Source organism: Carica papaya, chromosome 8 (genome assembly GCF_054855325.1).
Source record: "Carica papaya isolate Zhongbai chromosome 8, ASM5485532v1, whole genome shotgun sequence".
NCBI classification, from domain to species: domain Eukaryota; kingdom Viridiplantae; phylum Streptophyta; class Magnoliopsida; order Brassicales; family Caricaceae; genus Carica; species Carica papaya.
Genome location: NC_142316.1, coordinates 19927687 through 19950269, shown reverse-complemented (window position 1 = coordinate 19950269; position 22583 = coordinate 19927687). Strand labels below are relative to the sequence as shown.

Sequence of the window (22583 nt, the reverse complement as noted above, 5' to 3'; positions counted from 1 at the left end):
TTTTACTTGATATTTGAACGAGAACGAGAGGTGCATCGCGCACGCACAAGGAAACAAATGACGGGAGGGGGAAGAAAGGAGAAGGAGTGTATGTATTTGCAGCGTGAAATAAAACAGGTGCGATCATACCAGCACTAATGCAACGGATTCTATCAGAACTCCGTAGGTAAGGGTGCTTAGGCGAGAGTAGTACTAGCATGGGTTACCTCCTGCGAAGTCCTTATATTTCACCCATTTTCTTGTGAAGTCCTCGTGTTGCACCCATTTTTTTGCAGATGATTCTTTCGACGTTACGCGCGACTTGAATTATGGTCCTCAGGTTTATTCGCAAATGTGAGTCACGGCGCTGTAGCATTTTACTTGAAATTAGAACGAGAACGGGAGGTGCAGTGTGCACGCACAAGGAAACAAATGACGGGAGGGGGAAGAAAGGGGAATGAGTTTATGTATTTGCAGCGCAAAATTAAACAGGTGCGATCATACCAGCACTAATGCACCAGATCCCATCAGAACTCCGCAGTGAAGTGTGCTTGGGCAAGATTAGTACTCGGATGGGTGACCTCTTGGGAAGTCCTCGTGTCGCACCAATTTTTTTTCAGACGGGTCGTTCGACGTTACGCGCGACTGGAACTAGGGTTCGCTGGTTTATACGCAAATGTGAGTCAAGAAGCAGGGGCATTTTAATCGATATTAGAATGAGAATGAGAGGTGAAGTGTGAACGCACAAGGAAACAAATGACCGGACGGGGAAGAAAGGAGAAGGAGTGTATGTATTTGCAGCGCGAAATTAAATAGGTGCGATCATACCAGCACTAAAGCCCCAGATCCCATCAGAACTCCGCAGTTAAGTATGCTTGGGCGAGAGTAGTACTCGGATGGGTGACCACTTGGGAAGCCCTCGTGTTTCACCTATTTTTTCGGATGGGTTGTTCGACGTTACGCGCGAATGGAATTATAAACCGCTGGTTCATTTGCAAAGATGAGTCACGATGCTAGGGCATATTACTTGATATTAGAACGAGAAAGAGATATGCAGAGCGCACGCACAAGGAAACATATGACGGGAGGGGGAAGAAAGGAGAAGGAGTTTATGTATTTGCAGCGCGGAATTAAACGGATGCGATCATACCACCACTAATTCACCGGATCCCATCATGACTCCGCAGTTAAGTGTGCTTGGGCGAGAGTAGTACTTGGATGGGTGACCTCCAGGGAAGTCCTCGTGTATGTATTTGCAGTGCAGAATGAAACATGAGGGATCATACCAGCACTAATGCAACAGATTCTATCAGAACTCCGCAGCTAAGGGTGCTTAGGCGAGAAAAGTACTCGGATGGGTGACCTCCTGCGAAGTCCTTATATTTCACCCATTTTCTTGGGAGGTCCTCGTGTTGCACCCATCTTTTTGCAGATGATTCTTTCGACGTTATGCGCGACTTGATTTATGGTTCGCAGGTTTATTCGCAAATGTGAGTCACGGCGCTGTGGCATTTTACTTGATATTAGAATGAGTAAGGGAGGTGCAGTGCGCACGCACACGGAAACAAATGACGGGATGAGGAAGAAAAGAGAAGGAGTGTATGTATTTGAAGCGCAAAATTAAACAAGTGGCATCATACCAGCACTAATGCACTGGATCCCATTAGAACTCTTCAGTTAAGTGTGCTTGGGTGAGAGTAGTACTCGGATGGTTGACCTTTTGGGAAGTCCTCGTATCGCAATAATTTTTTTTCAGATGGGTCGTTCGACGTTACGTGCGACTGGAACTATGGTCTGCTGGTTTATACGCAAATGTGAGTCAAGAATCAGGGGCATTTTAATCGATATTAGAACGAGAAGGAGAGGTGCAGTGTGAACGCACAAGGAAACAAATGATAGGAGGGCGGGAGGGAAGAAGGAGTGTATGTATTTTAAGCACGAAATTAAACAGGTGCGGTCACACCAGCACAAATGCACCGGATCCCATCAGAACTTTGCAGTTAAGTGTGCTTTGGCGAAAGTAGTACAATGATGGGTTACCTCGTGGGAAGTTCTCGTGTTGCACCCATTTTCTATTTTTCAAATGTGCCGTTCGACGTTATGCGCGACTTTAATTATGGTCCGCAGATTTATTCGCAAATGTGAGTCACGGCGCCGTGGCATTTTACATGATATTTGAACGACAACGAGAGGTGCAGTGCGCACGCACAAGGAAACAAATGACGGGAGGCGGAAGAAAGGAGAAGCAGTTTATGTATTTGCAGCGCAAAATTAAACAGGTGCGATCATACCAGCACTAATGCACCGGATCCAATCAGAACTCCGCAGTTAAGTGTGCTTGGGCGAGAGTAGTACTCTGGTGGGTGACCTCCTGGGAAGTCCTCGTGTCGCACGAATTTTTTTTTTCAGACGGGCCGTTCGACGTTACGCGCGACTGGAACTAGGGTCCACTGGTTTATACGCACATTGGAGTCAAGAAGCAGGGACATTTTAATCGATATTAGAACGAGAATGAGAGATGCAGAGTGCACGCACAAGAAAACAAATGACGGGAGGGGGGATGGAGGGAGAAAAAGTGTATGTATTTGCAGCGCAGAATGAAACATGAGCAATCATACCAGCACCAATGCAACGGATTCGATCAGAACTCCGCAAGTTAAGGGTGCTTGGGCGAGAGTAGCACTAGGATGGGTGACCTCCTGCGAAGTCCTTATATTTCACCCATTTTCTTAGGAAGTCCTCGTGTTGCACCCATTTTTTTGCAGATGATTCTTTCGACGATACGCGCGACTTGAATTATGGTCGTCAGGTTTATTCGCAAATGTGAGTCACGGCACCGTAGCATTTTACTTGATATTAGAACGAGCACGGGAGGTGCAATGTGCACGCACAATTAAACAAATGACGGGAGTGCGAAGAAAGGAGAAGGAGTTTATGTATTTGCAGCGCAAAATTAAATGGGTGCGATCATACCAGCACTAATGCACCAGATCCCATCAGAACTCCGCAGTTAAGTGTGCTTGGGCGAGAGTAGTACTCGGATGGGTGACCTCCTGGGAAGTCCTCGTGTCGCACCAATTTTTTTTCAGACGGGTCGTTCGACGTTACGCGCGACTGGAACTAGGGTCCGCTGGTTTATACGCAAATTTTAGTCAAGAAGCAGGGGCATTTTAATCGATATTAGAACGAGAAGGAGAGGTGCAGTGTGAACGCACAAGGAAACAATTGATGGGAGGGGAAGGGAAGGAGAAGGAGTGTATGTATTTTCAGCATGAAATGAAACAAGTGCGATCATACCAGCACTAATGCAACGGATTCTATCAGAACTCCGTAGGTAAGGGTGCTTGGGCGAGAGTAGTACTAGCATGGGTTACCTCCTGTGAGGTCCTTATATTTAATACATTTTCTTGTGAAGTCCTCGTGTCGCACCAATTTTTTTTCAGACGGGTCGTTCGACGTTACGCCCGTCTGGAACTAGGGTCCGCTGGTTTATACGCAAATGTGAGTTAAGAAGCAGGGGAATTTTAGTCGATATTAGAATGAGAATGAGACGTGAAGTGTGAACGCACAAGGAAACAAATGACGGGAGGGGGAAGAAAGGAGAAGGAGTGTATGTATTTGCAGCGCGAAACTAAACAGGTGCGATCATACCAGCACTAAAGCCCGAGATCCCATCAGAACTCCGTAGTTAAGTGTGCTTGGGCGAGATTAGTACTCGGATGGTTGACCTCCTGGGAAGTCCTCGTGTCGCACCAATTTTTTTCCAGACGAGTCGTTCGACGTTACGCACGTCTTGAACTAGGGTCCGCTGGTTTATATGCAAATGTGAATCAAGAAGCAGGGGCATTTTAATCGATATTAGAACAAGAATGAGAGATGAAGTGTGAACGCACAAGGAAACAAATGACGGGAGGGGGAAGAAAGGAGAAGGAGTGTATGTATTTGCAGCGCGAAATTAAACAGGTGCGATCATACCAGCACTAAAGCTCCGGATCCCATTAGAACTCCGCAGTTAAGTGTGATTGGGCGAGAGTAGTACTCGGATGGGTGTCCACCTGGGAAGCCCTCGTGTTGCACCTATTTTTTTTTCGGATGGGTTGTTCGACGTTACGTGCGAATGGAATTATAAATAGCTGGTTCATTTGCAAAGGTGAGTCACGGTGCCGGGGCATATTACTTGTTATTAGAACGAGAAAGAGAGATGCAGAGTGCACGCACAAGGAAACAAATGACGGGAGGGGGATGGAAGGAGAAAGAGTGTATGTATTTACAGTGTAGAATGAAACATGATGGATCATACCAGCACTAATGCAACGGATTCTATCAGAACTCCGCAGTTAAGGGTGCTTGGGCAAGAAAAGTACTCTGATGGGTGACCTCCTGCGAAGTACTTATATTTTACCCATTTTCTTGGGAGGTCCTCGTGTTGCACCCATCTTTTTGTAGATGATTCTTTCGACGTTACGCGCGACTTGATTTATGGTCCGCAAGTTTATCCGCAAATGTGAGTCACGGCGCCGTGGCATTTTACTTGATATTAGAACGAGTACGGGAGGTGCATTGCGCACGCACAAGGAAACAAATGACGGGAGGGGGAAGAAAGGAGAAGGAGTTTATGTATTTGCAGCGCAAAATAAAACAGTTGCGATCATACTAGCACTAATGCACTGGATCCCATCAGAACTCTGCAGTTAAGTGTGCTTGGGCGAGAGTAGTACTCGGATGGGTGACCTCTTGGGAAGTCCTCGTGTCGCACTAATTTTTTTTTTCAGACGAGTCGTTCGACGTTACGCATGACTGCAACTAGGGTCCACTGGTTTATACGCAAATGTGCGTCAAGAAGCATGGGCATTTTAATTGATATTAGAACGAGAAAGAGGGATGCAAAGAGCACGCACAAGGAAACAAATGACGGGAGGGGGGATGGAGGGAGAAAAAGTGTACGTATTTGCAGCGCAGAATGAAACATGAGCAATCATACCAGCACCAATGCAACGGATTCTATCAGAACTCCGCAAGTTAAGGGTGCTTGGGGGAGAGTAGCACTAGGATGGGTGACTTCCTGCGAAGTCCTTATATTTCACCCATTTTCTTAGGAAGTCCTCGTGTTGCACCCATTTTTTTGCAGATGATTCTTTCGACGATATGCGCGACTTGAATTATGGTCCTCAGGTTTATTTGCAAATGTGAGTCACGGCACCGTAGCATTTTACTTGATATTAGAACGAGAACGGGAGGTGCAGTGCGCACGCACAAGGAAACAAATGACGGGAGGGGGAAGAAAGGAGAAGGAGTTTATGTATTTGCAGCGCGGAATTAAACTGATGGGATCATACCAGCGCTAATGCACCGGATCCCATCAGAACTCCGCAGTTAACTGTGCTTGGGCGAGAGTAGTACTCGGATGGGTGACCTCCTGAGAAGTCCTCGTGTCGCACCAATTTTTTTTCAGACGGGTCGTTCGACGTTAAGCGCGACTGGAACTAGGGTCCGCTGGTTTATACACAAATATGAGTCAAAAAGCAGGGCATTTTAATCGATATTAGAACTAGAAGGAGAGGTGCAGTGTGAAGGCACAAGGAAACAATTGATAGGAGGGGGAGGGAAGGAGAAGGAGTGTATGTATTTTCAGCACGAAATGAAACAGGTGCAATCATACCAGCACTAATGCAACGGATTCTATCAGAACTCCGTAGGTAAGGGTGCTTGGGCGAGAGTAGTACTAGCATGGGTTACCTCCTGCAAAGTCCTTATATTTCACCCATTTTCTTGTGAAGTCCTCATGTCGCACCAATTTTTTTTCAGACGGGTCGTTCGACGTTACGCGCGTCTGGAACTAGGGTCTGCTGGTTTATATGCAAATGTGAGTCAAGAAGCAGGGGCATTTTAATCGATATTAGAACGAGAACGAGATGTGAAGTGTGAACGCACAAGAAAACAAAGGACAGGAGGGGGAAGAAAGGAGAAGGAGTGTATGTATTTGCAGCACAAAATTAAACAGGTGCGATCATACCAGCACTAAAGCTCCGGATCCCATCAGAACTCCGCAGTTAAGTGTGCTTGGCCGAGAGTAGTACTCGGATGGGTGAACCTGGGAAGCCCTCGTGTTGCACCTATATATTTTCGGATGGCTTGTTCGACGTTACGCGCGAATGGAATTATAAACCGCTGGTACAATTGCAAAGGTGAGTCACGGTGCCGGGGCATATTACTTGAAATTAGAACGAGAAAGAGATATGCAGAGTGCACGCACAAGGAAACAAATGACGGGAGGGGGGATGGAAGGAGACAGAGTGTATGTATTTACAGTGCAGAATGATACATGAGGGATCATACCAGCACTAATGCAACGGATTCTATCAGAACTCCGCAGTTAAGGGTGCTTCGGCGAGAAAAGTACTCGGATTGGTGACCTCCTGCGAAGTCCTTATATTTCACCCATTTTCTTGGGAGGTCCTCGTGTTGCACCCATCTTTTTGCAGATGATTCTTTCGACGTTACGCGCGACTTGATTTATGGTCCGCAGGTTTATTTGCAAATGTGAGTCACGGCGCCGTGGCATTTTACTTGATATTAGAACGAGAACGGGAGGTGCAGTGCGCACGCAAAAGGAAACAAATGACGGGAGGAGGAAGAAAAGAGAAGGAGTGTATGTATTTGAAGCGCAAAATTAAACAAGTGGCATCATACCAGCACTAATGCACTCGATCCCATCAGAACTCTGCAGTTAAGTGTGCTTGGGCGTGAGTAGTACTCGGATACGTGACCTCTTGGGAAGTCCTCGTATCGCAACAATTTTTTTTCAGATGTGTCGTTCGACGTTACGCGCTACTGGAACTATGGTCTGCTGGTTTATACGCAAATGTGAGTCAAGAATCAGGGGCATTTTAATCGATATTAGAACGAGAAGGAGAGGTGCAGTGTGAACGCACAAGGAAACAAATGATGGGAGGGGGGAGGGAAGAAGGAGTGTATGTATTTTCAGCACGAAATTAAACAGGTGCGGTCACACCAGCACAAAAGCACCGGATCCCATCAGAACTCTGCAGTTAAGTGTGCTTTGGCGAAAGTAGTTAAATGATGGGTTACCTCATGGGAAGTTCTCATGTTGCACCCATTTTTTTTTTCTGACGTGCCGTTCGATGTTACGCGCGACTTTAATTATGGTCCGCAGATTTATTCGCAAATGTGAATCACGGCGCCGTGGCATTTTACTTGATATTTGAACGAGAACGAGAGGTGTAGTGTGCACGCACAAGGAAACAAATGACGGGAGGGGGAAGAAAGGATAAGGAGTTTATGTATTTGCAGCGCGAAATTAAACAGGTGCGATCATACCGTCACTAATGCACCGGATCCCATCAGAACTCCGCAGTTAAGTGTGCTTGGGCGAGAGTAGTACTCGGATGGGTGACCACTTGGGAAGCCCTCGTGTTGCACCTATTTTTTTTCGGATGGGTTGTTCGACGTTACGCGCGAATGGAATTATAAACCGCTGGTTCATTTGCAAAGGTGAGTCACGGTGCCGGGGCATATTACTTGATATTAGAACGAGAAAGAGAGATGCAGAGTGCACGCACAAAGAAACAAATGACGGGCGGGGGGATGAGAGGAGAAAGAGTGTATGTATTTGCAGTGCAGAATGAAACATGAGGGATCATACCAGCATTAATGCAACGGATTCTATCAGAACTCCGCAGTTAAGGGTGCTTGAGCGAGAAAAGTACTCGGATGGGTGACCTCCTGCGAAGTCCTTATATTTCATCCATTTTCTTGGGAGGTCCTCGTGTTGCACCCATTTTTTTGTAGATGATTCTTTCGACGTTACGCGCGACTTGATTTATGGTCCGCAGGTTTATTCGCAAATGTGAGTCACGGCGCCGTGGCATTTTACTTGATATTAGAAAGAGTACGGGAGGTGCAGTGCGCATGCACAAGGAAACAAATGACGGGAGGATGAAGAAAAGGGAAGGAGTGAATGTATTTAAAGTGCAAAATTAAACAAGTGGCATCATACCAGCACTAATGCACTGGATCCCATCAGAACTCTGTAGTTAAATGTGCTTGGGCGAGAGTAGTACTCGGATGGGTGACCTTTTCGGAAGTCCTCGTGTTGCACCCATTTTCTTTTTTTCAGATGTGCGGTTCGACGTTACACGCGACTTTAATTATGGTCCACAGATTTATTCGCAAATGTGAGTCACGGTGCAGTGCGCACTCACAAGGAAAGAAATGACGGGAGGGGGAAGAAATGAGAAGGAGTTTATGTATTTGCAGCACGAAATTAAACATGTGCGATCATACCAGCACTAATGCACTGGATCCCATCAAAACTCCGCAGTTAAGTATGCTTGGGCGATAGTAGTACTCGGATGGGTGACATCCTGGGAAGTCCTCGTGTTGCACTAATTTTTTTTTCAAACGGGTCGTTCGACGTTACGCGCAACTGGAACTAGGGTCCGCTGTTTTATACGCAAATGTGAGTCAAGAAGCATGGGCATTTTAATCGATATTAGAACGAGAAGGAGAGATGCAGAGTGCACGCACAAGGAAACAATTGATGGGTGGGGGAGGGAAGGAGAAGGAGTGCATGTATTTTCAGCACGAAATGAAACAGGTGCGATCATACCAGCACTAATGCAACGGATTCTATCAGAACTCCGTAGGTAAGGGTGCTTGGGCGAGAGTAGTACTAGCATGGGTTACCTCCTGCGAAGTCTTTCTATTTTACCCATTTTCTTGTGAAGTCCTTGTGTTGCACCCATTTTTTTGCAAATGATTTTTTCGACGTTACGCGCGACTTGAATTATGGTCCTCAGGTTTATTCGCAAATGTGAGTGACGGCGCTGTAGCATTTTACTTAATATTAGAACGAGAACGGGAGGTGCAGTGCGCACGCACAAGGAAACAAATAACGGGTGGGGGAAGAAAGGGGAATGAGTTTATGTATTTGCAGCGCGAAATTAAACAGGTGCGATCATGCCAACACTAATGCACCAGATCCCACCAGAACTCCGCAGTTATGTGTGCTCGAGCGAGATTTGTACTCGGATGGGTGACCTCCTGGGAAGTCCTCGTGTCGCACCAATTGTTTTTTAGACGGGTCGTTCGACGTTACGCGCGTCTGGAACTAGGGTCCGCTGGTTTATACGCAAATGTGAGTCAAGAAGCAAGGGCATTTTAATCGATATTAGAACGAGAATGAGAGGTGAAGTGTGAACGCACAAGGAAACAAATGACGGGCGGGGGAAGAAAGGAGAAGGAGTGTATGTATTTGCATCGCGAAATTAAATAGGTGCGATCATACCAGCACTAAAGCTCCGGATCCCATCAGAACTCCGCAGTTAAATGTGCTTGGGCGAGAGTAGTACTCGGATGGGTAACCACTTGCGAAGCCCTCGTGTTGCACCTATTTTTTTTGGATGGGTTGTTCGACGTTAAGTGCGAATGGAATTATAAACCGCTGGTTCATTTGCAAAGGTGAGTCACGGTGCCGGGGCATATTACTTGATATTATAACGAGAAAGAGAGATGCAGAGTGCACGCACAAGGAAACAAATGACAGGAGGGGGGATGGAAGGAGAAATAGTGTATGTATTTGCAGTGCAGAATGAAACTTGAGGGATCATACCAGCACTAATGCAACGGATTCTATAAGAACTCCGCAGTTAAGGGTGCTTAGGCGAGAAAAGTACTCGGATGGGTGACCTCCTGCGAAGTCCTTATATTTCACCCATTTTCTTGGGAGGTCCTCGTGTTGCACCCATCTTTTTGCAGATGATTCTTTCGACGTTACGCGCGACTTGTTTTATGGTCCGCATGTTTATTCGCAAATGTGAGTCACGGCGCCGTGGCAATTTACTTGATATTAGAACGAGTACGGGAGGTGCAGTGCGCACGCACAAGGAAACAAATGACGGGAGGTGGAATAAAAGAGAAGGAGTGTATGTATTTGAAGCGCAAAATTAAACAAGTGGCATCATACCAGCACTAATGCACTGCATCCCATCAGAACTCTGCAGTTAAGTGTTCTTGGGCGAGAGTAGTACTCGGATGGGTGACCTCTTGGGAAGTCCTCGTATCGCAACAATTTTTTTTCAGATGGGTCGTTCGACGTTACGCGCGACTGGAACTATGGTCCGCTGATTTATACGCAAATGTGAGTCAAGAATCAGGGGCATTTTAATCGATATTAGAACGAGAAGGAGAGGTGCAGTGTGAACGCACAAGGAAACAAATGATGGGAGGGGGGAGGGAAGAAGGAGTGTATGTATTTTCAACACGAAATTAAACAGGTGCGGTCACACCAGCAAAAATGCACCGTATCCCACCAGAACTCCGCAGTTAAGTATTCTTTGACGAAAGTAGCACAATGATGGGTTACCTCATGGGAAGTTCTCGTATTGCATCCATTTTCTTTTCTTCAGATGTACCGTTCGAAGTTACGCGCGACTTTAATTATGGTCCGCAGATATATTCGCAAATGTGAGTCACGGTGCTGTGGTATTTTACTTGATATTTGAACGAGAACGAGAGGTGCAGTGCGCACGCACAAGGAAACAAACGACGGGAGGGGGAAGAAAGGAGAAGTAGATTATGTATTTGCAGCGCGATATTAAATAGGAGCGATCATACCAGCACTAATGCACCGGATTCTATCAGAACTCCGCAGTTAAGTGTGCTTGGGCGAGAGTAGTACTCGGATGGGTGACCTACTGGGAAGTTCTCGTGTCGCAATAATTTTTTTTTTCAGAGGGGTCGTTCGACGTTACGCGCGACTGGAACTAGGGTCCACTGGTTTATACGCAAATGTGAGTAAAGAAGCAGGGGCATTTTAATCGATATTAGAACGAGAAGGAGAGATGCACAGTGCACGCACAAGGAAACAAATGACGGGAGGGGGGAATGGAGGGAGAAAAAGTGTATGTATTTGTAGCACAGAATGAAACATTAGCAATCATATCAGCACCAATGCAACGGATTCTATCAGAACTCCGCAAGTTAAGGGTGCTTGGGCGAGAGTAGCACTAGGATGGGTGACCTCCTGCGAAGTCCTTATATTTCACCTATTTTCTTAGGAAGTCCTCGTGTTGCACCCTTTTTTTCGCAGATGATTCTTTCGACTTTACGCGCGACTTGAATTATGTTCCTCAGGTTTATTCACAAATGTGAGTCACGGTGCTGTTGCATTTTACTTGATATTAGAACGAGAACGGGAGCTGCAGTGCGCACGCACAAGGAAACAAATGACGGGAGGGGGACGAAAGGGGAATGAGTTTATGTATTTGCAGCGCGAAATTAAACAGGTGAAATCATTCCAGCACTAATGTACCGGATCCCATCAGAACTCCGCAGTTAAGTGTGCTTGGGCGAGAGTAGTACTCAGATGGGTGACCTCTTGCGAAGTCCACGTGTCGCGCCAATTTTTTTTCAGACGGGTCGTTTGACGTTACGCGCGACTGGAACTAGGGTCCGCTGGTTTATGCGCAAATGTGAGTTAAGAAGGAGGGTCATTTTAATCGATATTAGAACGAGAATGAGAGGTGAAGTGTGAACGCACAAGGAAACAAATGACCAGAGGGGTAAGAAAGGAGAATGAGTGTATGTATTTGCAGCGCGAAATTAAACAGGTTTGATCATACCAGCACTAAATCTCCGGATCCCATCAGAACTCCGCAGTGAAATGTGCTTGGGCGAGAGTAGTACTCGAATGGGTGACCTCTTGGGAAGTCCTCGTGTCGCACCAATTTTTTTGTCAGACGGGTCGTTCGACGTTACGCACGACTGGAATTAGGGTCCGCTGGTTTATGCGCAAATGTGAGTGAAGAAGCAGGGGCATTTTAATCGATATTAGAACGAGAATGAGAGGTGAAGTGTGAACGCACAAGGAAACAAATGACCGGAGGGGGAAGAAAGGAGAAGGAGTGTATGTATTTGCAGCGAGAAATTAAATAGGTGCAATCATACCAGCACTAAAGCTCCGGATCCCATCAGAACTCCGCAGTTAAGTGTGCTTGGGCGAGGGTAGTACTCGGATGGGTGACAACTTGGGAAGCCCTCGTGTTGCACCTATTTTTTTTCGGATGGGTTGTTCGACGTTAAGTGCGAATGGAATTATAAACCGCTGGTTCATTTGCAAAGGTGAGTCACGGTGCCGGGGCATATTACTTGATATTAGAACGAAAAAGAGAGATGCAGTGCGCACGCACAAGGAAATAAATGATGGGAGGCGGAAGAAAGGAGAAGGAGTTTATATATTTGCAGCGCGGAATTAAACGGGTGGGATCATACCAGCACTAATGCACCGGATCCCATCAGAAGTCCGCAATTAAGTGTGCTTGGGCGAGAGTAGTACTCGGATGGGTGACCTCCTGGGAAGTACTCGTGTCGCACCAATTTTTTTTCAGACGGGTCGTTCGACGTTACGCGCGACTGGAACTAGGGTCCGCTGGTTTATACTCAAATGTGAATCAAAAAGCAGGGGCATTTTAATCGATATTAGAACGAGAAGGAGAGGTGCAGTGTGAACGCACAAGGAAACAATTGACGGGAGGGGGAGGGAAGGAGAAGGAGTGTATGTATTTTCAGCACGAAATGAAACAGGTGCGATCATACCAGCACGAATGCAACGGATTCTATCAGAACTCCGTAGGTAAGGGTACTTGAGCGAGAGTAGTACTAGCATGGGTTATCTCCTGCGAAGTCCTTATATTTCACCAATTTTCTTGTGAAGTCCTCGTGTCGCACCAATTTTTTTTTTAAGACGGGTCGTTCGACGTTACGCGCGTCTGGAACTAGGGTCCGCTGGTTTATACGCAAATGTAAGTCAAGAAGCAGGGGCATTTTAATCGATATTAGAACGAGAATGAGAGGTGAAGTGTGAACGCACAAGAAAATAAATGACCGGAGGGGGAAGAAAGGCAAAGGAGTGTATGTATTTGCAGCGCGAAATTAAACAGGTGCGATCATACCAGCACTAAAGCCCCGGATCCCATCAGAACTCCGCAGTTAAGTGTGCTTGGCGAAATTAGTACTCAGATGGTTGACCTCTTGGGAAGTACTCGAGTCGCACCAATTTTTTTTCAGACGGGTTGTTCGACGTTACGCGCGTTTGGAACTAGGGTCCGCTGGTTTATACACAAATGTGAGTCAAGAAGCAGGGGCATTTCAATCGATATTAGAACGAGAATGAGAGGTGAAGTTTGATCGCACAAGGAAACAAATGACGGGAGGGGGAAGAAAAGAGAAGGAGTGTATGTATTTGCAGCGCAAAATTAAACAGGTGCGATCATAGCAGCACTAAAGCTCCGGATCTTATCTGAACTCTGCAGTTAAGTGTGCTTGGATGAGAGTAGTACTCAGATGGGTGACCACCTGGGAAGTCTTCGTGTAGCTCCTATTTTTTTTTCGGATGGGTTGTTCGATGTTACGCGCGAATGGAATTATAAACTGCTGGTTCATTTGCAAAGGTGAGTCACGGTGCCGGGGCATATTACTTGATATTAGAACGAGAAAGAGAGATGCAGAGTGCACGCACAAGGAAACAAATGACGGGAGGGGGGATGGAAGGAGAAAGAGTTTATGTATTTACAGCGCAATATTAAACGAGTGCGATCATACCAGCAGTAATGCACCGGATCCCATCAGAACTCCGCAGTTAATTGTGCTTGGGCGAGAGTAGTACTCGGATGGGTGACCTCCTGGGAAGTCCTCGTGTCGCATTAATTTTTTTTCCAGACGGGTCGTTCGACGTTAAGCGCGACTTTAACGAGGGTCCACTAGTTTATACGCAAATGTGAGTCAAGAAGTAGGGGCATTTTAATCGATATTAGAACGAGAAGGGGAGATACAGAGTGCACGCACAAGGAAACAAATGACGGGAGGGGGGATGGAGGGAGAAAAAGTGTATGTATTTGCAGCGCAGAATGAAACATGAGCAATCATACCAGCACCAATGCAACGGATTCTATCAGAACTCCGCAAGTTAAGGGTGCTTGGGGGAGAGTAGCACTAGGATGGGTGACCTCCTGCGAAGCCTTTATATTTCACCCTTTTTCTTAGGAAGTCCTCGTGTTGCACCCATTTTTTTGCAGATTATTCTTTCGACGATACGCCCGACTTGAATTATGGTCCTCAGGTTTATTAGCAAATGTGAGTCCCGGCACCGTAGCATTTTACTTGATATTAGAACGAGCACGGGAGGTGCAGTGTGCACGCACAAGGAAACAAATGACGGGAGGGGGAAGAAAGGAGAAGGAGTTTATGTATTTGCAGCGCGGAATTAAACGGGTGCGGTCACACCAGAACAAATGTACCGGATCCCATCAGAACTCCGCAGTTAAGTGTTCTTCGGCGAAACTAGTACAATGATGGGTTACCTCCTGGGAAGTTCTCGTGTTGCACCCATTTTCTTTTTTTTCAGATGTGTCGTTCGACGTTACGCGCCACTGGAACTGGGGTCCGCTGGTTTATACGCAATTGTGAGTCAAGAAGCAGGGGCATTTTAATCGATATTAGAACGAGAAGGAGAGGTGCAGTGTGAGCGCACAAGGAAACAATTGATGGGAGGTGGAGGGAAGGAGAAGGAGTGTATGTATTTTCAGCACGAAATGAAACATGTGCGATCATACCAGCACAAATGCAACGGATTCTATCAGAACTCCGTAGGTAAGGGTGCTTGGGCGAGAGTAGTACAAGCATGGGTTACCTCCTACGAAGTCCTTATATTTCACCCATTTTCTTGTGAAGTCCTCGTGTTGCACCCATTTTTTTGCAGATGATTCTTTCGACGTTACGCGCGACTTGAATTATGGTTCTCAGGTTTATTCGCAAATGTGAGTCACGGCGCTGTAGAATTTTACTTGATATTAGAACGAGAACGGGAGGTGCAGTGCGCACGCACAAGGAAACAAATGACGGGAGGGGGAAGAAAGGGGAATGAGTTTATGTATTTGCAGCGCAAAATTAAATAGCTGCGATCATACCAGCACTAATGCACCGGATCCCATCAGAACTCCGCAGTTAAGTGTGCTTGGACGAGAGTAGTACTCGGATGGGTGACCTCCTGGGAAGTCCTCGTGTCACACCAATTTTTTTTCAGACGGGTCGTTTGACATTACGCGCGACTGGAACTAGGGTCCACTGGTTTATACGCAAATGTGAGTCAAGAAGCAGGGGCATTTTACTTGATATTAGAACGAGAAAGAGTGATGCAGAGTGCACGCACAAGGAAACAAATGACGGGAGGGGGGATGGAGGGAGAAAAAGTGTATGCATTTGCAGCGCAGAATGAAACACGAGCAATCATACCAGCACCAATGCAACGGATTCAATCAGAACTCCGCAAGTTAAGGGTGCTTGGGCGAGAGAAACACTAGGATGGGTGACCTCCTGCGAAGTCCTTATATTTCACCCATTTTCTTAGGAAGTCCTCGTGTTGCACCCATCTTTTTGCAGATAATTCTTTCGACGTTACGCGGGACTTGATTTATGGTCCGAAGGTTTATTCGCAAATGTGAGTCACGGCACCGTGGCTTTTTACTTGATATTAGAACGAGTACGGGAGGTGCAGTGCGCACGCACAAGAAAACAAATGACGGGAGGAGGAAGAAAAGAGAAGGGGTGTATGTATTTGAAGCGCAAAATTAAACAAGTTGCATCATACCAGCACTAATGCACTGGATCCCATCAGAACTCTGCAGTTAAGGGTGCTTGGGCGAGAGTAGTGCTCGGATGGGTGACCTCTTGGAAGTCCTCGTATCGCAACAATTTTTTTCAGATGGGTCGTTCGACGTTACGCGCGACTAGAACTATGGTCCGCTGGTTTATACGCAAATGTGAGTTAAGAAAAAGGGGCATTTTAATCGATATTAGAACGTGAAGGAGAGGTGTAGTGTGAACGCACAAGAAAACAAATGATGGGAGGGCGGGAGGGAAGAAGGAGTGTATGTATTTTCAGCATGAAAATAAACAGGTGTGTTCACACCAGCACAAATGCACCGGATCCCATCAGAATTCCGCAGGTAAGTGTGCTTTGGCGAAAGTAGTACAATGATGGGTTACCTCCTGGGAAGTTCTCGTGTTGCACCCATTTTCTTTTTTTCAGATGTGCCGTTCGACGTTACGCGCGACTTTAATTATGGTCTGCAGATTTATTCGCAAATGTGAGTCACGGCGCCGTGGCATTTTACTTGATATTTGAACGAGAATGAGAGGTGCAGTGCGCACGCACAAGGAAGCAAATGACGGGAGGGGGAAGAAAGGAGAAGGAGTGTATGTATTTGCAGGCGAAATTAAACAGGTGCGATCATACCAGCACTAATGCACCGGATCCCAACATAACTCCGCAGTTAAGTGTGTTTGGGCGAGAGTAGTACTCCGATGGGTGACCTCTTGGGAAGTCCTCGTGTCGCACTAATTTTTTTTTCAAACGGGACATTCAACGTTACGCGCGACTGGAACTAGGGTCCACTGGTTTATACGCAAATGTGAGTAAAGAAGCAGCGGCATTTTAATCGATATTAGAACGAGATGGAGAGGTGCAGTGTGAACGCACAAGGAAACAATTGATGGGAGGGGGAGGGAAGGGGAAGGAGTGCATGTATTTTTCAGCACGAAATGAAACAGGTGCGATCATACCAGCACCAATGCAACGGATTCTATCAGAACTCCGTAGGTAAGGGTGCTTGGGCGAGAGTAGTACTAGCATGGGTTACCTCCTGCGAAGTCCTTATATTTCACCCATTTTCTTGTGAAGTCCTCGTGTCGCACCAATTTTTTTTCAGACGGGTCGTTCGACGTTACGCGCGTCTGGAACTAGGGTCCGCTGGTTTATACGCAAATGTGAGTCAAGAAGTAGGGGCATTTTAATCGATATTACAACGAGAATGAGAGGTGAAGTGTGAACGCACAAGGAAACAAATGACGGGAGGGGGAAGAAAGGAGAAGGAGTGTATGTATTTGCAGCGCGAAATTAAATAGGTGCGATCATACCAGCACTAAAGCTCCGGATCCCATCCAAACTCCGCAGTTAAGTGTGCTTGGGCGAGGGTAGTACTCGGACGGTTGACCACCTGGGAAGTCCTCGTGTTGCACCCATTTTCTTTTTTTCAGATGTGCCGTTCGACGTTACGCGCGACTTTAATTATGGTCTGTAGATTTATTCGTAAATGTGAGTCACGGCGCCATAGCATTTTACTTGATATTTGAACGAGAACGAGAGGTGCAGTGCGCACGCACAAGGAAACAAATGACGGGAGGGGGAAGAAAGGAGAAGGAGTTTATGTATTTGCAGCGCGAAATTAAACAATTGCGATCATACCAGCACTGATGCACCGGATCCCATCAGAACTACGCAGTTAAGTGTGCTTTGGCGAGAGTAGTACTCGGATGGGTGACCTCCTAGGAAGTCCTCGTGTTGCTCTAATTTTTTTTTCAGACGGGTCGTTCGACGTTACGCGCGACTGGAACTAGGGTCCACTGGTTTATACGCAAATGTGAGTCAAGAAGCAGGGGCATTTTAATCGATATTAGAACGAGAAAGAGAGATGCAGAGTGCACGCACAAGGAAACAAATGACGGGAGGGGGGATGGAGGGTGAAAAAGTGTATGTATTTGCAGCGCAGAATGAAACATGAGCCATCATACCAGCACCAATGCAACGGATTCTATCAGAACTCCGCAAGTGAAGGGTGCTTGGGCGAGAGTAGCACTAGGATGGGTAACCTCCTGCGAAGTCCTTATATTTCACCCATTTTCTTAGGAAGTCCTCGTGTTGCACCCATTTTTTTGCAGATGGTTCTTTCGACGATACGCGCGACTTGAATTATGGTCCTCAGGTTTATTCACAAATGTGAGTTACGGCACCGTAGCATTTTACTTGATATTAAAACGAGCACGGGAGGTGCAGTGCGCACGCACAAGGAAACAAATGATGGGAGGGGGAAGAAAGGAGAAGGAGTTTATGTATTTGCAGCGCTAAATTATACCTGTTCGATCATACCAGCACTAATGCACTGGATCCCATCAGAACTCCGCAGTTAAGTGTGCTTGGGCGAGAGTAGTACTCGGATGGGTGACCTCCTGGGAAGTCCTCGTGCCGCACCAATTTTTTTTTTCAGACGGGTCGTTCGACGCTACGCGCGACTAGAACTATGGTCCATTGTTTTATACGCAAATGTGACTCAAGAAGCAGGGGCATTTTAATCGTTATTAGAACGAGAAGGAGAGATGCAGAGTGCACGCATAAGGAAACAAATGACGGGAGGGGGGATGGAGGGAGAAAAAGTGTATGTATTTGCAGCGCGAAATTAAACCGGTGCGATCATACCAGCACTACAGCCCTGGATCCAATCAGAACTCCGCAGTTAAGTGTGCTTGGGCGAGAGTAGTACTCGGATCGGTGACCACCTGGGAAGCCCTCGTGTTGCACCTATTTTTTTTCGGATGGGTTGTTCGACGTTACGCGCGAATAGAATTATAAACCGCTGGTTCATTTACAAAGGTGAGTCACAGTGCCGGGGCATATTACTTGATATTAGAACGAGAAAGAGAGATGCAGAATGCACGCACAAGGAAACAAATGACGGGAGGGGGGATGGAGGAAGAAAAAGTGTATGTATTTGCAGCCCAGAATGAAACATGAGCAATCATACCAGCACCAATACAACGGATTCTATCAGAACTCCGCAGGTTAAGGGTGCTTGGGCGAGAGTAGCACTAGGATGGGTGACCTCCTGCGAAGTCCTTATATTTTACCCATTTTCTTAGGAAGTCCTCGTGTTGCACCCATTTTTTTGCAGATGATTCTTTCGACGATACGCGCGACTTGAATTATGGTCCTCAGGTTTATTCGCAAATGTGAGTCACGGCACCGTAGCATTTTACTTGATATTAGAACGAGCACGGGAGGTGCAGTTCGCGCGCACAAGGAAACAAATGATGGGAGGGAGAAGAAAGGAGAAGGAGTTTATGTATTTGCAGCGCGGAATTAAACGGGTGCAATCATACCAGCACAAATACACCAGATCCCATCAGAACTCCGCAGTTAAGTGTGCTTTGGCGAAAGTAGTACAATGATGGGTTACCTCCTGGGAAGTTCTCGTAATGCACCCATTTTCTTTTTTTCAGATGTGCCGTTGGACGTTACGCGCGACTTTAATTATGGTCCGCAGATTTATTCGCAAATGTGAGTCACGACGCCGTGGCATTTTACTTGATATTTGAACGAGAACGAGAGCTGCAGTGCGCACGCACAAGGAAACAAATGACGGGAGGGGGGAAAAAAGGAGAAGGAGTTTATGTATTTACAGCGCAGAATTAAACGGGTGCGATCATACCAGCACTAATGCACCGGATCCCATCAGAACTCCGCAGTTAAGTGTGCTTGGGCGAGAGTAGTACTCGGATGAGTGACCTCCTGGGAAGTCCTCGTGTGGCACCAATTTTTTTTCAGACGGGTCGTTCGACGTTACGCGCGACTGGAACTAGGGTCCACTGGTTTATACGCAAATGTGAGTCAAGAAGCTGGGGCATTTTAATCGATATTAGAACGAGAAGAAGAGGTGCAGTGTGAACGCACAAGGAAACAAATGATGGGAGGGGGAGGGAAGGAGAAGGAGTGTATGTATTTTCAGCACGAAATGAAATAGGTACGATCATACCAGCACTAAAGCAACGGATTCTATCAGAACTCCGTAGGTAAGGGTGCTTTGGCGAGAGTAGTACTAGCATGGGTTACCACCTGCGAAGTCCTTATATTTCACCCATTTTCTTGTGAAGTCCTCGTGTTGCACCCATTTTTTTGCAAATGATTCTTTCGACCTTACGCGCGACTTGAATTATGGTCCTCAGGTTTATTCGCAAATGTGAGTCACGGTGCCGTGACATTTTACTTGATATTAGAACGAGAACGGGAGGTGCAGTGCGCACGCACAAGGAAACAAATGACGGGAGCGGGAAGAAAGGGGAATGAGTTTATGTATTTGCAGCGCGCAATTAAACAGGTGCGATCATACCAGCACTAATGCACCGGATCCCATAAGAACTCCGCAGTTATGTGTGCTTGGGCGAGATTAGTACTCGGATGGGTGACCTCCTGGGAAGTACTTGTGTCGCACCAATTTTTTTTCAGACGGGTCGTTCGACGTTACGCACGTCTGGAATTAGGGTCCGCTGGTTTATACGCAAATGTGAGTCAAGAAGCAGGGGCATTTTAATCGATATTAGAACGAGAATGAGAGTTGAAGTGTGAACGAACAAGGAAACAAATGACAGGAAGGGGAAGAAAGGAGAAGGAGTGTATGTATTTGCAGCGTGAAATTAAACAGGTGCGATCATACCAGCACTAAATCTCCGGATCCCATCAGAACTCCGCAGTTAAGTGTGCTTGGGCGGGAGTAGTACTCGGATGGGTGACCACTTGGGAAGCCCTCGTGTTGCACCAATTTTTTTTCTGATGGGTTGTTCGACGTTACTTGCGAATGGAATTATAAACTGCTGGTTCATTTGCAAAGGTGAGTCACGGTGCCGGGGCATATTACTTGATATTAGAACGAGAAAGAGAGATGCATAGTGCACGCACAAGGAAACAAATGACGGGAGGGGGGATGGGAGGAGAAAGAGTGTATGTATTTGCAGTGCAGAATGAAACATGAGGGATCATACCAGCACTAATGCAATGGATTCTATCAGAACTCCGCAGTTAAGGGTGCTTCAGCGAGAAAAGTACTCGGATGGGTGACCTCCTGCGAAGTCCTTATATTTCACCCATTTTCTTGGGAGGTCCTCGTGTTGCACCCATCTTTTTGCAGATGATTCTTTTGACATTACGCGTGACTTGATTTATGGTCCGCAGGTTTATTCGCAAATGTGAGTCACGGCACCGTGGCATTTTACTTGATATTAGAACGAGTACGGGAGGTGCAGTGCGCACGCACAAGGAAACAAATGACAGGAGGAGGAAGAAAAGAGAATGAGTGTATGTATTTGAAGCGCAAAATTAAACAAGTTGCATCATACCAGCACTAAATCTCCGGATCCCATCAGAACTCCGCAGTTAAGTGTGCTTGGGCGAGAGTAGTACTCGGATGGGTGACCTCTTGGGAAGTCCTCGTATCGCAATAATATTTTTTCAGATGGGTCGTTCGACGTTACGCGCGACTGGAACTATGGTCCGCTGGTTTATACGCAAATGTGAGTCAAGAATCAGGGGCATTTTAATCGATATTAGAACGAGAAGGAGAGCTGCAGTGTGAACGCACAAGGAAACAAATGATGGGAGGGGGGGAGGGAAGAAGGAGTGTATGTTTTTTCAGCACAAAATTAAACAGGTGCGGTCACACCAGCACAAATGCACCGGATCCCATCAGAACTCCGCTGTTAACTGTGCTTTGGCGAAACTAGTACAATGATGGGTTACCTCCTGGGAAGTTCTCGTGTTGCACCCATTTTTTTTTTCAGATGTGCCGTTCGACGTTATGCGCGACTTTAATTATGGTCCGCAGATTTATTCGCAAATGTGAGTCACGGCACTATGGCATTTTACTTGATATTTGAACTAGAACGAGAGGTGCAGTGTGCACGCACAAGGAAACAAATGACGGGAGGGGGAAGAAAGGAGAAGGAGTTTATGTATTTGCAGCGCGAAATTAAACAGGTGCGATCATACCAGCACTAATGCACCGGATCCCATCAGAACTCCGCAGTTAAGTGTGCTTTGGCGAGAGTAGTACTCGTATGGGTGACCTTTTGGGAAGTCCTCGCGTCGCACTAATTTTTTTTTCAGACGGCTCGTTCGACGTTACACACGACTGGAACTAGGGTCCACTGGTTTATACGCAAATGTGAGTCAAGAAGAAGGGGCATTTAAATCGATATTAGAACGAGAAGGAGAGATGCAGAGTGCACGCACAAGGAAACAAATGACGGGAGGGGGGATGGAGGGATAAAAAGTGTATGTATTTGCAGCGCAGAATGAAACATGAGCAATCATACCAGCACTAATGCAACGGATTCTATCAGAACTCTGCAAGTTAAGGGTGCTTGGGCGAGAGTAGCACTAGGATGGGTGACCTCCTGCGAAGTCCTTATATTTCACCTATTTTCTTAGGAAGTCCTCGTGTTCCACCCATTTTTTTGCAAATGATTCTTTCGACGATACGCGCGACTTGAATTATGGTTCTCAAGTTTATTCGCAAATCTGAGTCACGGCACCGTAGTATTTTAATTGATATTAGAACGAGCACGGGAGGTGCAGTGCGCACGCACAAGGAAACAAATGACGGGAGGGGGAAGAAAGAAGAAGTAGTTTATGTACTTTCAGCGCGGAATTAAACGAGTGCGATCATACCAGCACTAATGCACTGGATCCCATCAGAACTCTGCAGTTAAGTGTGCTTGGGCGAGAGTAGTACTCGAATTCGTGACCACCTGGGAAGTCCTCGTGTCGCACCAATTTTTTTTCAGACGGATCGTTCGACTTTACACGCGACTGGAACTATGGTCCGCTGGTTTATACGCAAATGTGAGTCAAGAATCAGGGGCATTTTAATCGATATTAGAACGAGAAGGACAGGTGCAGTGTGAACGCACAAGGAAACAAATGA

At 46.5% G+C, this 22583-nt stretch overlaps 6 non-coding genes and 38 pseudogenes across 6 annotated transcripts; all 44 read left to right on the top strand.

The window, feature by feature from the left end:
• Positions 1-469: 469 nt before the first annotated feature.
• Positions 470-588, top strand: LOC148250397 (5S ribosomal RNA; annotated as a pseudogene).
• Positions 589-793: 205 nt separating this feature from the next.
• On the top strand, positions 794-912 carry LOC148250396 (5S ribosomal RNA; annotated as a pseudogene).
• A 203-nt stretch (positions 913-1115) lies between these two features.
• Positions 1116-1235, top strand: LOC148250395 (5S ribosomal RNA; annotated as a pseudogene).
• Positions 1236-1606: 371 nt separating this feature from the next.
• Positions 1607-1724, top strand: LOC148250394 (5S ribosomal RNA; annotated as a pseudogene).
• Positions 1725-1928: 204 nt separating this feature from the next.
• Positions 1929-2047, top strand: LOC148250393 (5S ribosomal RNA; annotated as a pseudogene).
• A 209-nt stretch (positions 2048-2256) lies between these two features.
• Positions 2257-2375, top strand: LOC148250392 (5S ribosomal RNA; annotated as a pseudogene).
• Positions 2376-2938: 563 nt separating this feature from the next.
• On the top strand, positions 2939-3057 carry LOC148250391 (5S ribosomal RNA). Its single transcript, XR_015814466.1, has one exon. It is a non-coding gene; the product is annotated as a 5S ribosomal RNA (ribosomal RNA).
• Positions 3058-3616: 559 nt separating this feature from the next.
• LOC148250390 (5S ribosomal RNA) lies at positions 3617-3735 on the top strand (annotated as a pseudogene).
• A 205-nt stretch (positions 3736-3940) lies between these two features.
• Positions 3941-4059, top strand: LOC148250389 (5S ribosomal RNA). Its single transcript, XR_015815202.1, has one exon. It is a non-coding gene; the product is annotated as a 5S ribosomal RNA (ribosomal RNA).
• Positions 4060-4619: 560 nt separating this feature from the next.
• Positions 4620-4738, top strand: LOC148250388 (5S ribosomal RNA; annotated as a pseudogene).
• Positions 4739-5301: 563 nt separating this feature from the next.
• Positions 5302-5420, top strand: LOC148250387 (5S ribosomal RNA; annotated as a pseudogene).
• Positions 5421-5978: 558 nt separating this feature from the next.
• Positions 5979-6095, top strand: LOC148250386 (5S ribosomal RNA; annotated as a pseudogene).
• An 882-nt stretch (positions 6096-6977) lies between these two features.
• LOC148250385 (5S ribosomal RNA) lies at positions 6978-7096 on the top strand (annotated as a pseudogene).
• Positions 7097-7303: 207 nt separating this feature from the next.
• On the top strand, positions 7304-7422 carry LOC148250384 (5S ribosomal RNA). The gene has a single exon (XR_015815887.1). It is a non-coding gene; the product is annotated as a 5S ribosomal RNA (ribosomal RNA).
• A 560-nt stretch (positions 7423-7982) lies between these two features.
• Positions 7983-8101, top strand: LOC148250383 (5S ribosomal RNA; annotated as a pseudogene).
• A 168-nt stretch (positions 8102-8269) lies between these two features.
• On the top strand, positions 8270-8388 carry LOC148250382 (5S ribosomal RNA; annotated as a pseudogene).
• Positions 8389-8948: 560 nt separating this feature from the next.
• LOC148250381 (5S ribosomal RNA) lies at positions 8949-9067 on the top strand (annotated as a pseudogene).
• A 205-nt stretch (positions 9068-9272) lies between these two features.
• On the top strand, positions 9273-9391 carry LOC148250380 (5S ribosomal RNA). The gene has a single exon (XR_015814567.1). It is a non-coding gene; the product is annotated as a 5S ribosomal RNA (ribosomal RNA).
• Positions 9392-10600: 1209 nt separating this feature from the next.
• LOC148250379 (5S ribosomal RNA) lies at positions 10601-10719 on the top strand (annotated as a pseudogene).
• Positions 10720-11283: 564 nt separating this feature from the next.
• Positions 11284-11402, top strand: LOC148250378 (5S ribosomal RNA; annotated as a pseudogene).
• A 205-nt stretch (positions 11403-11607) lies between these two features.
• On the top strand, positions 11608-11726 carry LOC148250377 (5S ribosomal RNA; annotated as a pseudogene).
• A 206-nt stretch (positions 11727-11932) lies between these two features.
• LOC148250376 (5S ribosomal RNA) lies at positions 11933-12051 on the top strand. Its single transcript, XR_015814819.1, has one exon. It is a non-coding gene; the product is annotated as a 5S ribosomal RNA (ribosomal RNA).
• Positions 12052-12256: 205 nt separating this feature from the next.
• On the top strand, positions 12257-12375 carry LOC148250375 (5S ribosomal RNA; annotated as a pseudogene).
• A 561-nt stretch (positions 12376-12936) lies between these two features.
• LOC148250374 (5S ribosomal RNA) lies at positions 12937-13054 on the top strand (annotated as a pseudogene).
• A 205-nt stretch (positions 13055-13259) lies between these two features.
• LOC148250373 (5S ribosomal RNA) lies at positions 13260-13378 on the top strand (annotated as a pseudogene).
• Positions 13379-13585: 207 nt separating this feature from the next.
• LOC148250372 (5S ribosomal RNA) lies at positions 13586-13704 on the top strand (annotated as a pseudogene).
• Positions 13705-14266: 562 nt separating this feature from the next.
• LOC148250371 (5S ribosomal RNA) lies at positions 14267-14385 on the top strand (annotated as a pseudogene).
• A 564-nt stretch (positions 14386-14949) lies between these two features.
• Positions 14950-15068, top strand: LOC148250370 (5S ribosomal RNA; annotated as a pseudogene).
• Positions 15069-15630: 562 nt separating this feature from the next.
• Positions 15631-15747, top strand: LOC148250369 (5S ribosomal RNA; annotated as a pseudogene).
• Positions 15748-15950: 203 nt separating this feature from the next.
• Positions 15951-16069, top strand: LOC148250368 (5S ribosomal RNA; annotated as a pseudogene).
• A 208-nt stretch (positions 16070-16277) lies between these two features.
• Positions 16278-16396, top strand: LOC148250367 (5S ribosomal RNA; annotated as a pseudogene).
• A 207-nt stretch (positions 16397-16603) lies between these two features.
• LOC148250366 (5S ribosomal RNA) lies at positions 16604-16722 on the top strand (annotated as a pseudogene).
• Positions 16723-16957: 235 nt separating this feature from the next.
• On the top strand, positions 16958-17076 carry LOC148250365 (5S ribosomal RNA; annotated as a pseudogene).
• Positions 17077-17285: 209 nt separating this feature from the next.
• LOC148250364 (5S ribosomal RNA) lies at positions 17286-17404 on the top strand (annotated as a pseudogene).
• Positions 17405-17966: 562 nt separating this feature from the next.
• Positions 17967-18085, top strand: LOC148250363 (5S ribosomal RNA; annotated as a pseudogene).
• A 208-nt stretch (positions 18086-18293) lies between these two features.
• On the top strand, positions 18294-18412 carry LOC148250362 (5S ribosomal RNA; annotated as a pseudogene).
• Positions 18413-18973: 561 nt separating this feature from the next.
• LOC148250361 (5S ribosomal RNA) lies at positions 18974-19092 on the top strand (annotated as a pseudogene).
• Positions 19093-19302: 210 nt separating this feature from the next.
• Positions 19303-19421, top strand: LOC148250360 (5S ribosomal RNA; annotated as a pseudogene).
• Positions 19422-19980: 559 nt separating this feature from the next.
• On the top strand, positions 19981-20099 carry LOC148250359 (5S ribosomal RNA; annotated as a pseudogene).
• Positions 20100-20304: 205 nt separating this feature from the next.
• Positions 20305-20423, top strand: LOC148250358 (5S ribosomal RNA). The gene has a single exon (XR_015814552.1). It is a non-coding gene; the product is annotated as a 5S ribosomal RNA (ribosomal RNA).
• A 561-nt stretch (positions 20424-20984) lies between these two features.
• LOC148250357 (5S ribosomal RNA) lies at positions 20985-21102 on the top strand (annotated as a pseudogene).
• A 204-nt stretch (positions 21103-21306) lies between these two features.
• Positions 21307-21425, top strand: LOC148250356 (5S ribosomal RNA; annotated as a pseudogene).
• Positions 21426-21632: 207 nt separating this feature from the next.
• On the top strand, positions 21633-21751 carry LOC148250355 (5S ribosomal RNA; annotated as a pseudogene).
• Positions 21752-22313: 562 nt separating this feature from the next.
• LOC148250354 (5S ribosomal RNA) lies at positions 22314-22432 on the top strand (annotated as a pseudogene).
• The last annotated feature ends 151 nt before the right edge of the window (positions 22433-22583 follow it).